The sequence below is a fragment of the Odontomachus brunneus genome, unplaced genomic scaffold, assembly GCF_010583005.1.
Source record: "Odontomachus brunneus isolate Ranch 3 - 2012 unplaced genomic scaffold, Obru_v1 Obru_scaffold_038, whole genome shotgun sequence".
Classification (NCBI taxonomy): Eukaryota; Metazoa; Arthropoda; class Insecta; order Hymenoptera; family Formicidae; genus Odontomachus; species Odontomachus brunneus.
This window is the reverse complement of record NW_022639488.1, coordinates 1,637,158-1,649,244: the sequence shown is the minus strand read 5'-3', so window position 1 is coordinate 1,649,244 and position 12,087 is coordinate 1,637,158. Positions and strand designations below refer to the sequence as shown.

The window sequence follows — 12,087 nt, the reverse complement described above, 5'->3', positions numbered from 1 at the left end:
GAGAGAGAGAGAGAGAGAGAGAGAGAGAGAGAGAGAGAGATGTGGTCCGTAAGTACGTGTGGATCTCAAGCACATTGCGCCTGGACCAGCGGTACGAAAATTTGGTGAGGCCTTCTTGCCTGTCGACCGACCACACATTCCCTCCCCTCCAAATTTCCTCATATAAGAACCTTATCCGCCTGGTTGTTTCGGCACGGTCATTCTATTCGCACGCGTCCACATCGGTAAGCAGATCACGCATGATCGCGAATAATTTGTACTGTCACGTGTGCATGTGTGCGTATGTGCGTATGTGCGTATGTGAAAGAGAAAGAGAACGCGTTCACTCTATTATACCATGCCAGGCGAAGCGTACACAACGATGGTATACGGTCATTTGCATTTACGTGGATTAACGTTGATCCCGATTAACCTTAGGAAGTCGAAAAAGATGTCACGATGTCTTTGACGCGTTATCCTTCTTTCTCTATTTATGTAAGTTTCGCAATTCTCCACGAGTAACATTAGTTACTTTAATTCCAATCTGTGTATATCGTAACGGAACTGTTCCGTTATGACATAAGTGCGTCATTAGTCAGACAATCAATTTTAGATTCGTCCTTATTAGCTATTCTTTAACCGGGTTCTATTAGCATTCAGTTGCCAAGACTGCTCGCCGCCAGCGTGGGAAGCACGTGTACCGCGGAGAACCATTACTGAATTGCTGCTCGTATGGTCAACTTAATTATCATCTGAAGCGCGCGCGGTTGACACAATAGTCTATAAAAATGAAGTAAATCAATCAGAAAATCACACGTTGGCATGATCCACCTCATACAGCCATGTTAATAGTCAATCTTTATCAATATTTATTATACTTATTTTATCTATTTATCAGTATTTAAGTATCAATTATTTGATATTTGCCTTAGGTGAGGTTTATATTTAAATTTGGAGTTAGATGCGACTTTTTCAATAGAAAAGCAATATAATGTCGAATATATTATATGATTCAAGTGATAAACTCAAATCTTACTTTAAATTCAGATATATTACATGTGAAATAAATTTCAAGTAACAACTATTAATACAGGTTATATATTTTCCAGTAGAGAATCCTTCTGTTGGCGTTATTAAGCTTTTTTTTAGGTGTGTTTAATATAGAAAAAGATAGAAATACGCATGCACAAATACTTTGTAAGGGAAAAATACCAATGCTTGTGTTGTATGTGTATGTGCACACAGAAAAATACATACTACATTTTAAATAAATGTTACTTGTTTCAAGTATAAATTTATATATCCGTAAATCTACTTGGAAACTAAATGAACCTAAGAACTATTGAATATCTGTTCAAGAATAAGTTCATCGTAATATTATGTTTTACAGTATTATTATATTATTATATAAATATTATTATTGTCATTATTATAAACATGAAACTTATTCACAATACATTCTGAATCCTAGTAAATTTAGTATTTCAATTAAGAATATTAAATTAAAACAAAATTTCGATTTGTTTATTGCATAAAGTCGAACCAATGTTTTTTTGATAAAGTTTTATAAAGATATTTTTGTGAAGAGAATACATTCTTTTTTGAATACACAATAATATGAGTTTTCTTAAAGCTTCTGATGAATATATTTTAATACTATTATTAAGAAAATACTGTTCATAGATAAAATACTCTTTATTATTTAAAAAGAAAAAAGTGAACTGGCTGTAATCGCTTTTCTTCACAATAGAACAATATTTTTCTGTGTGTAGACACTTACATATTCTGGGCACTTTTATTGTTTTGATTTTTAAACATGAATATATTTAAATTTTCAACATAGAATATACATATATACATGTCTAATATATAGATATATTCTGTATTGAAAGTTTAAATACTCGAGTTTAAAGACTAAAAAGATAATAATATGCAGGGTTAGCTATACTGAAAAAAGAATACTTGAAATTTTTTTTGGTAAAAAATTTGGTAAAAAATTCTTTTGTGATATATAAACTTTATTTACATAAATAAAAACTTCACTTACATAAAGTTTATTTCACAGAAATAAACTTTATATTTCCCAGAAAAAGGAACTTTATATCCCGCAAAGTTTCAAGTATTTTTTTCTCAGTGTACATGTCCAGGCATTGGTACTTACCGTACATTCTGTAAAAAGAAAGGAAAAAAAGAAAATAAATATCATATCCACATATAATAATACAATTTCTCAGGTAATGATAGTAGTAGTAGCAGCGGCAGTAGTAGCAATAGTAGTAACAGACCGCACGACGGAAGGCTCACCTCGCGACTGCGGAGTGTGTGCGTAATCGCCACGTGTTAGCTGGAGCTCAACGGCTCCTCGTGCAGCATCCCGGCAGTCTCCTTATCGCCTTATTACTTCGTCCCCTCGTCTTTTCCCGAACGGGTCTTATTACCGCGGGCTCGTTTCCTTGCCCTCTTCTTGTTTCCGGCGGTTTTCGCGCACAATGTCGCGTCGATATATCGACCGTTAGACGCTACACCGCCGCCGCAAGCGCGCGCGTGTCGTTTACCGTCGAGTGTACACCAACGGGCGAGGAGATATCTCGCGAGCCACTTCAACGGATAAGTTGCTTGGCGCACTTAACACAATTCACCGGCGTCGTGACCTCCTTGCTAGCGTTTACCTTGGCGCGGTCGCGGTCGCGGTCATCGTGCGTCTGCAACTTACCGGGACGTCTCGTCGTGGATTACGCCGACGTGTATCGATATCTCGCCGGTGTGCGCTAATGACTGATGTGACTCGGCGCGTATAAAATGAAAACGAAAAAGCAAAGAAAGCGAAGAGAAACGGGATCTGTTACCCTAGATTTGTAAAATCGGTAGATCGCACTGACAGTCTTTACTCCTCCGCGGCTATTTTCTCCGAGAAATATGCGAGAAAGAGGTGACCCGAGAGAAACAGAGAGCGTTCCTCGCAAGTGTCTGAATCAAATTTGAAAAGATTCGCGATAGAGATAGCGGGTTACAGCGCAAGGTACATTCACCGAGAGAGAGAATGCGAGCTTGATTGAGAGAGCAAGGGAGACAGAGAGGGAGAGTTAACGTTCAACGCGCGTTTCCACTTCCGGCCTGTCCTGTGTTCGTCTTACACCGTGAGAGAGAGAATGCGTTACCGCACTTCGGGGCTCGCGTTTCCGCTCGCGACGAAGATGTTGTGCCGACTGATAACCCACCGTCTACTTACCTCAGTCGAGCGCCCCTAACGCGCCGAACTCCCTGGCACGACAGGTGCTCCGCAGGAGGAGTGGGAATAAGAGGATGGTCTCGCGGAGGGGACAGGGATAGTATGTACCCATAGCGGCAGAGGTAGCGGCAGAAGCAGCGACGGCGGCGGCGGCGGCGGCGGCGGCGGTGGTGGCAGAGCAACGTAAGAGAGCGAAAAAGAAACGGGAAGAGATATCCTCGTGCGAGAGAAAGAAAGAAAGAAAGAGTTGGAGATCTGGACGATGACGGTGGCGGCGGCGGTGGCGGCGGTGGTGGCGGCGGTGGCGGCGAGTCAGTCCGTCGGATAACCGAGCTGAAGACCGAGGAGAAGAGGGCAACGACATCGCTCCGCGTCTCTCGACGGGCTTCGACACATTTACCGAAAACTACGCCACCGTCACCGCCGCCACTGTCGTTTCGTCGGCATTCTTCGAATCCCTTCGAAATCGATCGATCGCGGTCCCGCGCGCGTCGCGGGAATTCTCGTCGATCAAGGGCGTGCCTTCGCGGACGCGTGATGTTGTTAGGTCATACGAGTGTACGCCGCCGATACGTGCCATTTGCGCATTTTTGTTTCTATTCTATTATTTTTTTCTTTACTTTTCTCTTCATCTATTTTTTCCCTACCTCTGTGAGCCTCCCTGAGACTCCCCTCGCCCCGTGGATCGACTAAAAGCTCACCCTCTCTTCTAGCGCGACGCGTTTCACTTCGACTTCTTCGAGGTTTGTCCTACTCCAGAAGCGGACGCAGATGTCTGAATGTCCATCCATCAACGGGATTTCTCATTGGTCGAAGCGGCATTTCATAAGCTGGATAAATTTTCACGATTATTACGACGTGAGTCAATCGATGATGGAAACTCTGCACAGAGAGGATTTTATGGTAAAAATTATTAGAGAAGTTTATAGCCGAGGAATAGACTAACATTCTGCAGTAATTGGCTATCCTTTCATCTCATATGTGCTATTTATATTTCAGGAACATTGAAATGTGCTATTGAAAAATCTGCTATGTTTCTAACGAAATTTGCTATGTTCCAACAAAATATAGACATTACTGGTATATTTTTATACTACTAAAAACATAGAAAAATAAAAAAGAATTTATATAAAAAAAATATATATAAAATTTTCTCCGTATACAATTTTTTAATTACATTTTTTAAGTACATTTATGAGGCAAATATATGTGTATTAAATGTGTATTGTGTATATTAAAGTAATTATTAAATTTACATTATACAATAATGTACACTTATTGATATATGATGCAATAACAAATTCATTAAAAGTTACATTCAGATTTTTATACTTTATATTACATGATATATATATTGTTTTGAGCAAACTTTGAGATATATTTTTAAGTTGCATTTATGAAGCAAACATACTGTGTATTGAATTAATCATTAAATTCATATTATACAATAATATAAATTTATTATTACAACAAATCACAGCAGGAAATCAACAAAAAATTACATTCAAATTTTCATATTACATTTTTATATTATTACATTTATACATTATTTATACATTACATTTATATAATTTAGGATCGATTTTTCTTGGTAAACTAATTAACAGTTAAATCATATACCTGTCTGTCTAATTTAAAGACATACATATGATTTAACTATTAGTTCACTTACATCAAGAAGTTGGAAAAATCGGCCTTTAATATTTAGAATAAATTTTAGTAATTTTTTCTTATTCTCTTTTATTTTATTTCGTCATTCTACGTGAAACAAATATGAATATCCTATGAATCACTCATAAGGGACACAACTTTTACAAATAGTAGAGTAGTAAAGTTGCTGCCAAATTTACATATATCTGTCTATCTAGGTAACGTCATTTGTTTCTGTCAATTGCAATTTTTCGTGATTCAGTATAACCTACCGGGATTAGAAAATTAGAAGACTGTTCATTATTTGATAATTGAGATGTGTTTGTCACCCTCAGTCTCCTCATCACCGTTGCAGCTGTGCCATCGCGTTTGACACGTCTATTTTCTGCATACCTTTCCCCTTTTCTTATTTTTATGTATATAGTATCTTTCTATCTTGCTCATCTCTCCTCGATTATATATTTTAGACAGTACTAAAAATTAATAAGGGAATCGTAGAGTCAGTATTAGCTAACTCAAGTGGTTAGCGTTGCTGCTCATGGTAAAGTGTTCTCGCGACTAACGAAAAAAGGGAACATTTTCCGTTTTCCCGATCGCGCTAAAAACCCGGTGCAGTCCCTCGCCAGTTCACGCGTTCTAAGAAGGATCGGGGTCGCCGGGATCGTCGGCATAAGCGCGTTTGTGTCGTGTAAGAGGCAGGGCAAAATGCGACGGTCGATCCGATCCGAGACGATGCCACAGGCGGAACGAGATGCGACGAGACGAGGAGTACGAGCCGAAGCTCGTCGTTGTAGTCGTCGTTGTGCACTTAACTGCCCTAAAAGGCAGTACTTCTCTCTTTGCTATCTAGTCACCGTTGTCTCTGGAAGTGGAATGCCTACGGCGAGGTGTTCCGAACGTCTCTCGCGCACTACGTGTGATCACGAGCGTGCGCGACCCCGCACTGAGAGAAAAAAATGGTTGATCTAACTAAAATTATAGAATTATTTTTGGCCTCAACCATATTTTTTGATTATTTTAATACGAAAATAATAGTAATAGCATGCATATAAGATTAGTACTACTAACTTTAGTATTCAATAAAAATAATAATAAAATAATATAAGAACTTAATATAAAAAAATTTTTCTTTATCATATATTTATAGTAATTAGAATTCAATGTCTATATGTACAGGGTGTCCCAGGAATTTTTAAAGAACTCGTGGAGACATAGTACGGATTGAGGTAAACATAAAAGTCCTATACCGTTTTGTGATATTCGCAATAATTATTGAGATATTAATTAAGGAAGTTTTGTGAAAGATGATGCGAAATTTGGTAGATGAGCTGTAGTGGCGACGTCTGCCAGCGTGTGTTTGTACATTAGATCAAGCTGAACAAAAAAATCCTTTACTATTTTTCTAATAACTTTGTAGATTTTTATTAATTAAAGAAGATTGACAGATGATCGCTCGCGATAATATATTAATGATAATATATTAATATCTAATTAATAACTAAAAATCTACCAAGTTATTAGCAAAAAGATAGAGGCCTTTTATTCAGTTGTTTTGTTCAATTTGAGATACAAGCACATGACGGTATATATCGCCATCAGGGTTGGGAAAGTTACTTTTTAAAAATAACTAGTTACAGTTACAGTTCCTTTTGTTGAAAATGTAACTAGTTACAGTTACAAGTTACTAGCTATGAAAAGTAACTCGTTGCAGTTATAGTTATTCAAAAAGTAACGAGTCGTTACTTTTAAGTTATTTTCTTGAAATGATTATAAATTATTATTGTAAATATAAAAATCTTACATTTTAAGTTTTAAATTAAACTCTGAAGAATTCTTTTTGCATCTGAAAATGAACTCAGAATTGATGACATACGACTGGATTCTTTTTTAATTCTTTTTGAATTCTCTGTGCTATTTGGATTATTAAATTAATATACGATTACTATATAATTTTAATTTTATTTTGTTATTTTATTGTATGTTTTATTTTATTTTATATTTAATTTTATTTTATGTTTCCCAAGTAACTATTAAAGTAACTGTTAAAAAAGTTACAAGTTACTAAAAATTAGTAATTAAGTTAAGTTACAGTTACTGAAAAAATGTAACTGTAACTGTAACTTCGTTACAAGTAACAAGTTACTTCCCAACCCTGGTCGCTATTACAGTATATCTACCATATTTTGCGTGATTATTCACGAATCTTCTTTAATTAATATCTTGATAATTATTATGAATATCGCAAAATAGTATAGGATTTTTACATTCACCTTTATCCGTAGTACGCTTTTACGACAGCTTCGAACGTTCTTCTGAGACATCCTGTATATACATATCTTGACATTTATGGTAGTTATATCTTTATCTGATTATAGTTATAAATACCAAACATTTTTTTCTTAATGCGAAGTGTAAGTTAAAGCGCAATTGATTTAATTGTGACATAACATTCACATGTTATATTGCGAAAATACTTGGCAATATCGATTACATAATTACCGATAGTCTACGATACATCGAATGTAACGCGTAATGAAGCTTCAATAAAGCCTTAATATTTATTGGACGCAGTAATTTTTCTAATCATTGTCATCGTATCTGAATATATTGGGTTGACCTATAAGTTCGTGTGGATTTTTAAATACAATTAAAATGTATTTTATTCTTGTTAAAAACAATTTTAATCAATAATATATGCACTATTTTATTCAACAATATTTTTTTGCTATTTTTCACGTAATTTCATAATTTCCCTTTCATAAAACTCTTGTGCTTTTTCAGCGAAGAAGTCCTAAGTGATTTTTCACGTCTTTTAAAGAAGCAAAGTTTATACCATTAAGAGAGTTCTGTAATGAGCGAAATAGATGATAATCGGAAGGAGTAATGTTGGGTGAATACAGTGGGTGAGATAAAATATTCTAACCAACTCTAACAATTTTTATGGAAGTATAAAAGCATAATGCACCGGGAAAACTTATTACTACTTTCCATGTTCAAACCGTAACAAAGACAACTGGACTTCTTTAAACATTACCATTTACATTACAAAATATGTTCTGAAATATCAGTTATCAAAGCGTATATATATGGCCAAAACTATAAAAAAATATATAAAAATATATAAAACTTTTCTTCTAATATCAATATGTGAATGTCAACTAGTTAAAAATCCACACAAACTTATGGATTAATTCAATAATATAATACGATATATTATGATAGAGATTAAACTGTCGAAATGAATATCTAGATAATTATTAAATTATTAACCAATTTTTCTTTGGCCATGTAGAACAGAAATTAACGATAACGCACGTTAACAATCTTAGAGTATTTACATACACATCAGAATATGATGCAAATGATTAACAAGATTAATTAGCTTTGATCTACATGGAGAAAATATTGTAGTTATGATTATAAAAAATTTTTTGTAATGTAGGATTACATGTAGAATTATAATCAAAATTTTTATGTATTTATTTAAAAACGTTATACACATTTATCTTTTTAAAAATTATTGTAATTATTTGAGTGTTTTATTATATCGTATATTCGGTGGATCATCAAATTTATTATACTAATTTATGTTACAATTTTGCTATAATCCAGCTTTACAGAAAATATTTATGAAAAAAAATAATTTAAATGTAATTTTAATTACAATATTTTCTCCGTATTAAACCTTAAGACTTTATTATTATGAAGCTGAATGTATAATAAGCGAGCGTTGCGCATACTTAAAGCCAGTATTAGTAGTCGTTACTTGAAACTTGTTATGTATGGATACTCCTATCTGAATTTAAAGTTAGATTTAAGTTTTTCAGTTGTATCATATAATTTACATGATATCACATTTTTTATGTATTATGTATTTTTTACTTTAAGATTCTTGTGTACTCATCGTGAAAGTCTGGATTAGTGACGTCAGAAGCAAGAAAATGCATGCTAAAAATTCTTGCAAAATACGTTAAAATAAAAATATATATCTATAAAGTAACACTTGCAATTGATTAAGCAAATTTGTAAGATATTCACTCCCCTTTTGCTCTAACAATCAATAATTTGTCGTAAATTATAACGTGACATATAATTCATCTTCTTAACCTATTTAATCGCCTATTTTTATTCAGGTTAATTTACAATAAATTATTGATTGTTAGAGTAAAAGAGGAATGCATGGAATATCTTACAAATTTGTTTAATCGATTGCAAGTGTTAATTTATGGATATATATTTTTATTTTAACGTATTTTTTTAACGTATTTTGCAAGAATTTTTAGCATACATTTTCTCGCTTCTGATATCATTAAAAAAAGATCGACAATGCGAGGTGCCAGGAGCCTTAATAGTCGTTATTTGAGGTTTGTTTCATATGAGATACTTGGATTGTTATTTAGAATTAGATTCAAGTTTTTTTCAATGGAATTATATAACTTATGTAACATTATATTTGCAGTCACGAATCAATTGAAAATTTAAATTCAACTTTTATCTAACTTTAAACTTAAATCTGAGTATCTCATTTAAGAGAGGTTTTTAGTAATGACTATTAATACGGGTCCAAGGGATCTTCGATTCCTGCCTTTCCTCTCCCACAGCAATCGTGAATTTATCTCGATTTTCCATTCATCTTAATGTTACAGAAGGAACATTTTCGCACGAGAAAAAGTATCGGCGCCTTCCTCATCCATCCTTAAGGTCAGATTATCTCGCGGCGATCTTATTAGTATCCACAGACTATTGACTCGAATCACCGATCTTTCGGACGCGCTGGCAGACCATGTCCGGGCGCACGTGACGCGCATTTTCGTCCAGGGATCACGGAACAGGGTCACACACGCCGCCAGCCATTGTCTTGTTCTCTTGTATTGGCGAGTGCTCTTAACACCGCCAGGTGCATATCAATGGCTGCGGCCGATCGTAATGCGAGCTGTTCTATTAGTAACAAGACGACGCGTGACGATTAATGCTTGCGTGCCGGTTAATGAGAACGGCCGATACCGTTCCAACGACTCGGAGTGTCGCGGCGCTCGGAGTTCGGGATTAATGCCCCGGCTTCGTTCATTCATTCAGCCAGTCGACGACGTTGACGTCGTCAGTGATCGTAGCTCCCAGTGGCCGGGGGAACCGTTGAGTTCTTCGCACACAGCTCTCCCCGCTCAGATAGACAGGTGAACGCTAATTTGGCAGCAACTTTACCAGTTGACTTGTAAATCATCCCTTATGATAGTTCATATGACACTTATTTATGACTATATTTATCACTTGATTATCACTTATATTTATCATATGACACTTATATTTTATTATAGAGTGATGAAATAGAAACATGAAAAGAAATATAAAAAATGATCAAAATTTGTGAAAAATAATTTGTTGTGCGAAAAGGAATACAAACATCTAAGCGTTACTTTTGTAGGCGTAGCCAGTGGGGAGGCTGAGAGGGCTATAACCTCCCCCCAAAATTAATTTTCTGGATTACGCTAAGTGTGAGACAAATTTTTTCGAATGACCTTTTTTTGCTTGTCAAAAATAAAAAGCCCCCCCCGAAACTTTTTTCTGGCTACGCTTTCTTCTGGCACTGTTACTTTTAGTAAACTTGTTGTTGCACTAATATATAAAAACAAAATTATACTATTGTATGACGTTAATTTAATAATTCACTCAATATAGTTTAATAATTAATTCGATATTTGCTTCATAAATGTAATTAAAAAAATGTAAAGTTCCTATTATTGTTTGTCTCACGTGATGATAATCGTGAAAATCGATTTGAGAACTTTACAAGGTGGCATTTCTTATGATAGTTCATACAAAGCTTGGTCCTTGAGATGCGCTCGAGATTATCATTTTAGATTTCAGTCAAGCTTAGGCCAAGTCTGACTATCAGGTCTGGCCCAAGCCTTCTGTAGCACTAGATCAAGTCTGACTTAAGATTGGATTATTTGTTTATTCCTATTTGGATAGTCGATTTGTATCTTTTATGAGTGATTCATATGTGGCATTCCTATCTATTATATAGAATGACATAAAATAGAAATACGAAAAAGATTATCAACATTTGTCGAAAATGTTCTCACCTAAAATGTTGTCACCCAAAATGTAATGTGAAAATAATAAATATATTGCTGCATTAATATAACAAAAAAATTATGCCATGAAATTTCATTAATATTGGTTTATGTCCTATATTGAGAGAAAAAAATGATTGATCTAACTAAAATTATAGTTATTCTCAGCTCAAACTATATTTTTTAATTGTTCTAACATGAAAATAGTAATAGTAACATGCACACAAAATTATTATCACCAACATCATAGCATGATTTAATAAAAAAGAATACTTTTCTTGACTATAATTTATAATAATTATTTCTCCATGTCATTATAATTATAAATATCAAATATTTTTTCTCAGTGCAGCGTAGTGACAACATTTGAAATTTTTGGTGATTATATTATAAATATTTATATATCATGGCATCATGTTGATTGTTCGAGAAGTCGTAATTTCTTTAAGTAACCGACAGTCATGAAATATGAATATTTATAATATAATGTGTTTGTCCGAAAATTTGAAATATCAATATGCTATGGAATAGAACAGTGTTAATGGAATGTTGCGTACGCTGAAAAAATGTGTAATGATTAGTTCAATACAGTATATTTATTTTATAAATAAAATTAAAAATATTGCAAAGTTTATCTATTGTCTCATATCGTGACAATCATGAAAATCTATATCTAGTATCTATTTTCTTGAATAGTTAGTATCTATTTTCTAGAATACACTAAGAGTGCACCCAAAAGAGTAAACATGAACACTGTGTATACGGTTTTCAAGGTAATGGTTCTCCAGAGCAATAATATTCAGGAAATATGCATTTCGGGGTACTGTCTCGGAATTCGTATTTCGCTATTATGTCTTTCTTATAACTGGGATCGCGTCCGAATTTGGAGACTGATTTTGTGGAGCGTTGCGTGTTCTCCAGAAATAACAATCATTAACCCGAGCCCAAGCGCAACTCCACACAGAACAGTGTTCGACGATGAAGAGGTCGGCCCGGCGAGACCTTCGCCGAGAGTTTCAGGTGCATGCAGATACTTCACTCGATACCTTTGCCCCGGGGTCGCGCGTGCACCTCTGAACTTTGAGCGAGATTCAGTGGCGTCTCTCCTGCAAAGAGAGAGAGAGAGAGAGAGAGAGAGAGAGAGAGAGAGAGAGA

At 34.8% G+C, this 12,087-nt stretch overlaps 1 protein-coding gene across 3 annotated transcripts in view; it reads right to left on the bottom strand.

Moving 5' to 3' along the window:
* The window catches only part of LOC116843998, a 186,596-nt gene that overhangs the window by 73,196 nt on the left and 101,313 nt on the right, over positions 1-12,087 (bottom strand). The window contains exons 1-2 of one of the 3 annotated variants that reach the window (XM_032815031.1): positions 2,284-3,187; positions 2,141-2,148 (exon numbers count right to left, since the gene is read on the bottom strand). The exons of 1 other annotated variant lie outside the window; for it this stretch is intronic. The gene's annotated coding sequence lies outside the window, so the exon portion shown is untranslated. Of the gene's footprint in view, positions 1-2,140; positions 2,149-2,283; positions 3,188-12,087 lie in introns of those variants that run through there. One more of the 3 variants, XM_032815030.1, reaches the window with a different exon arrangement.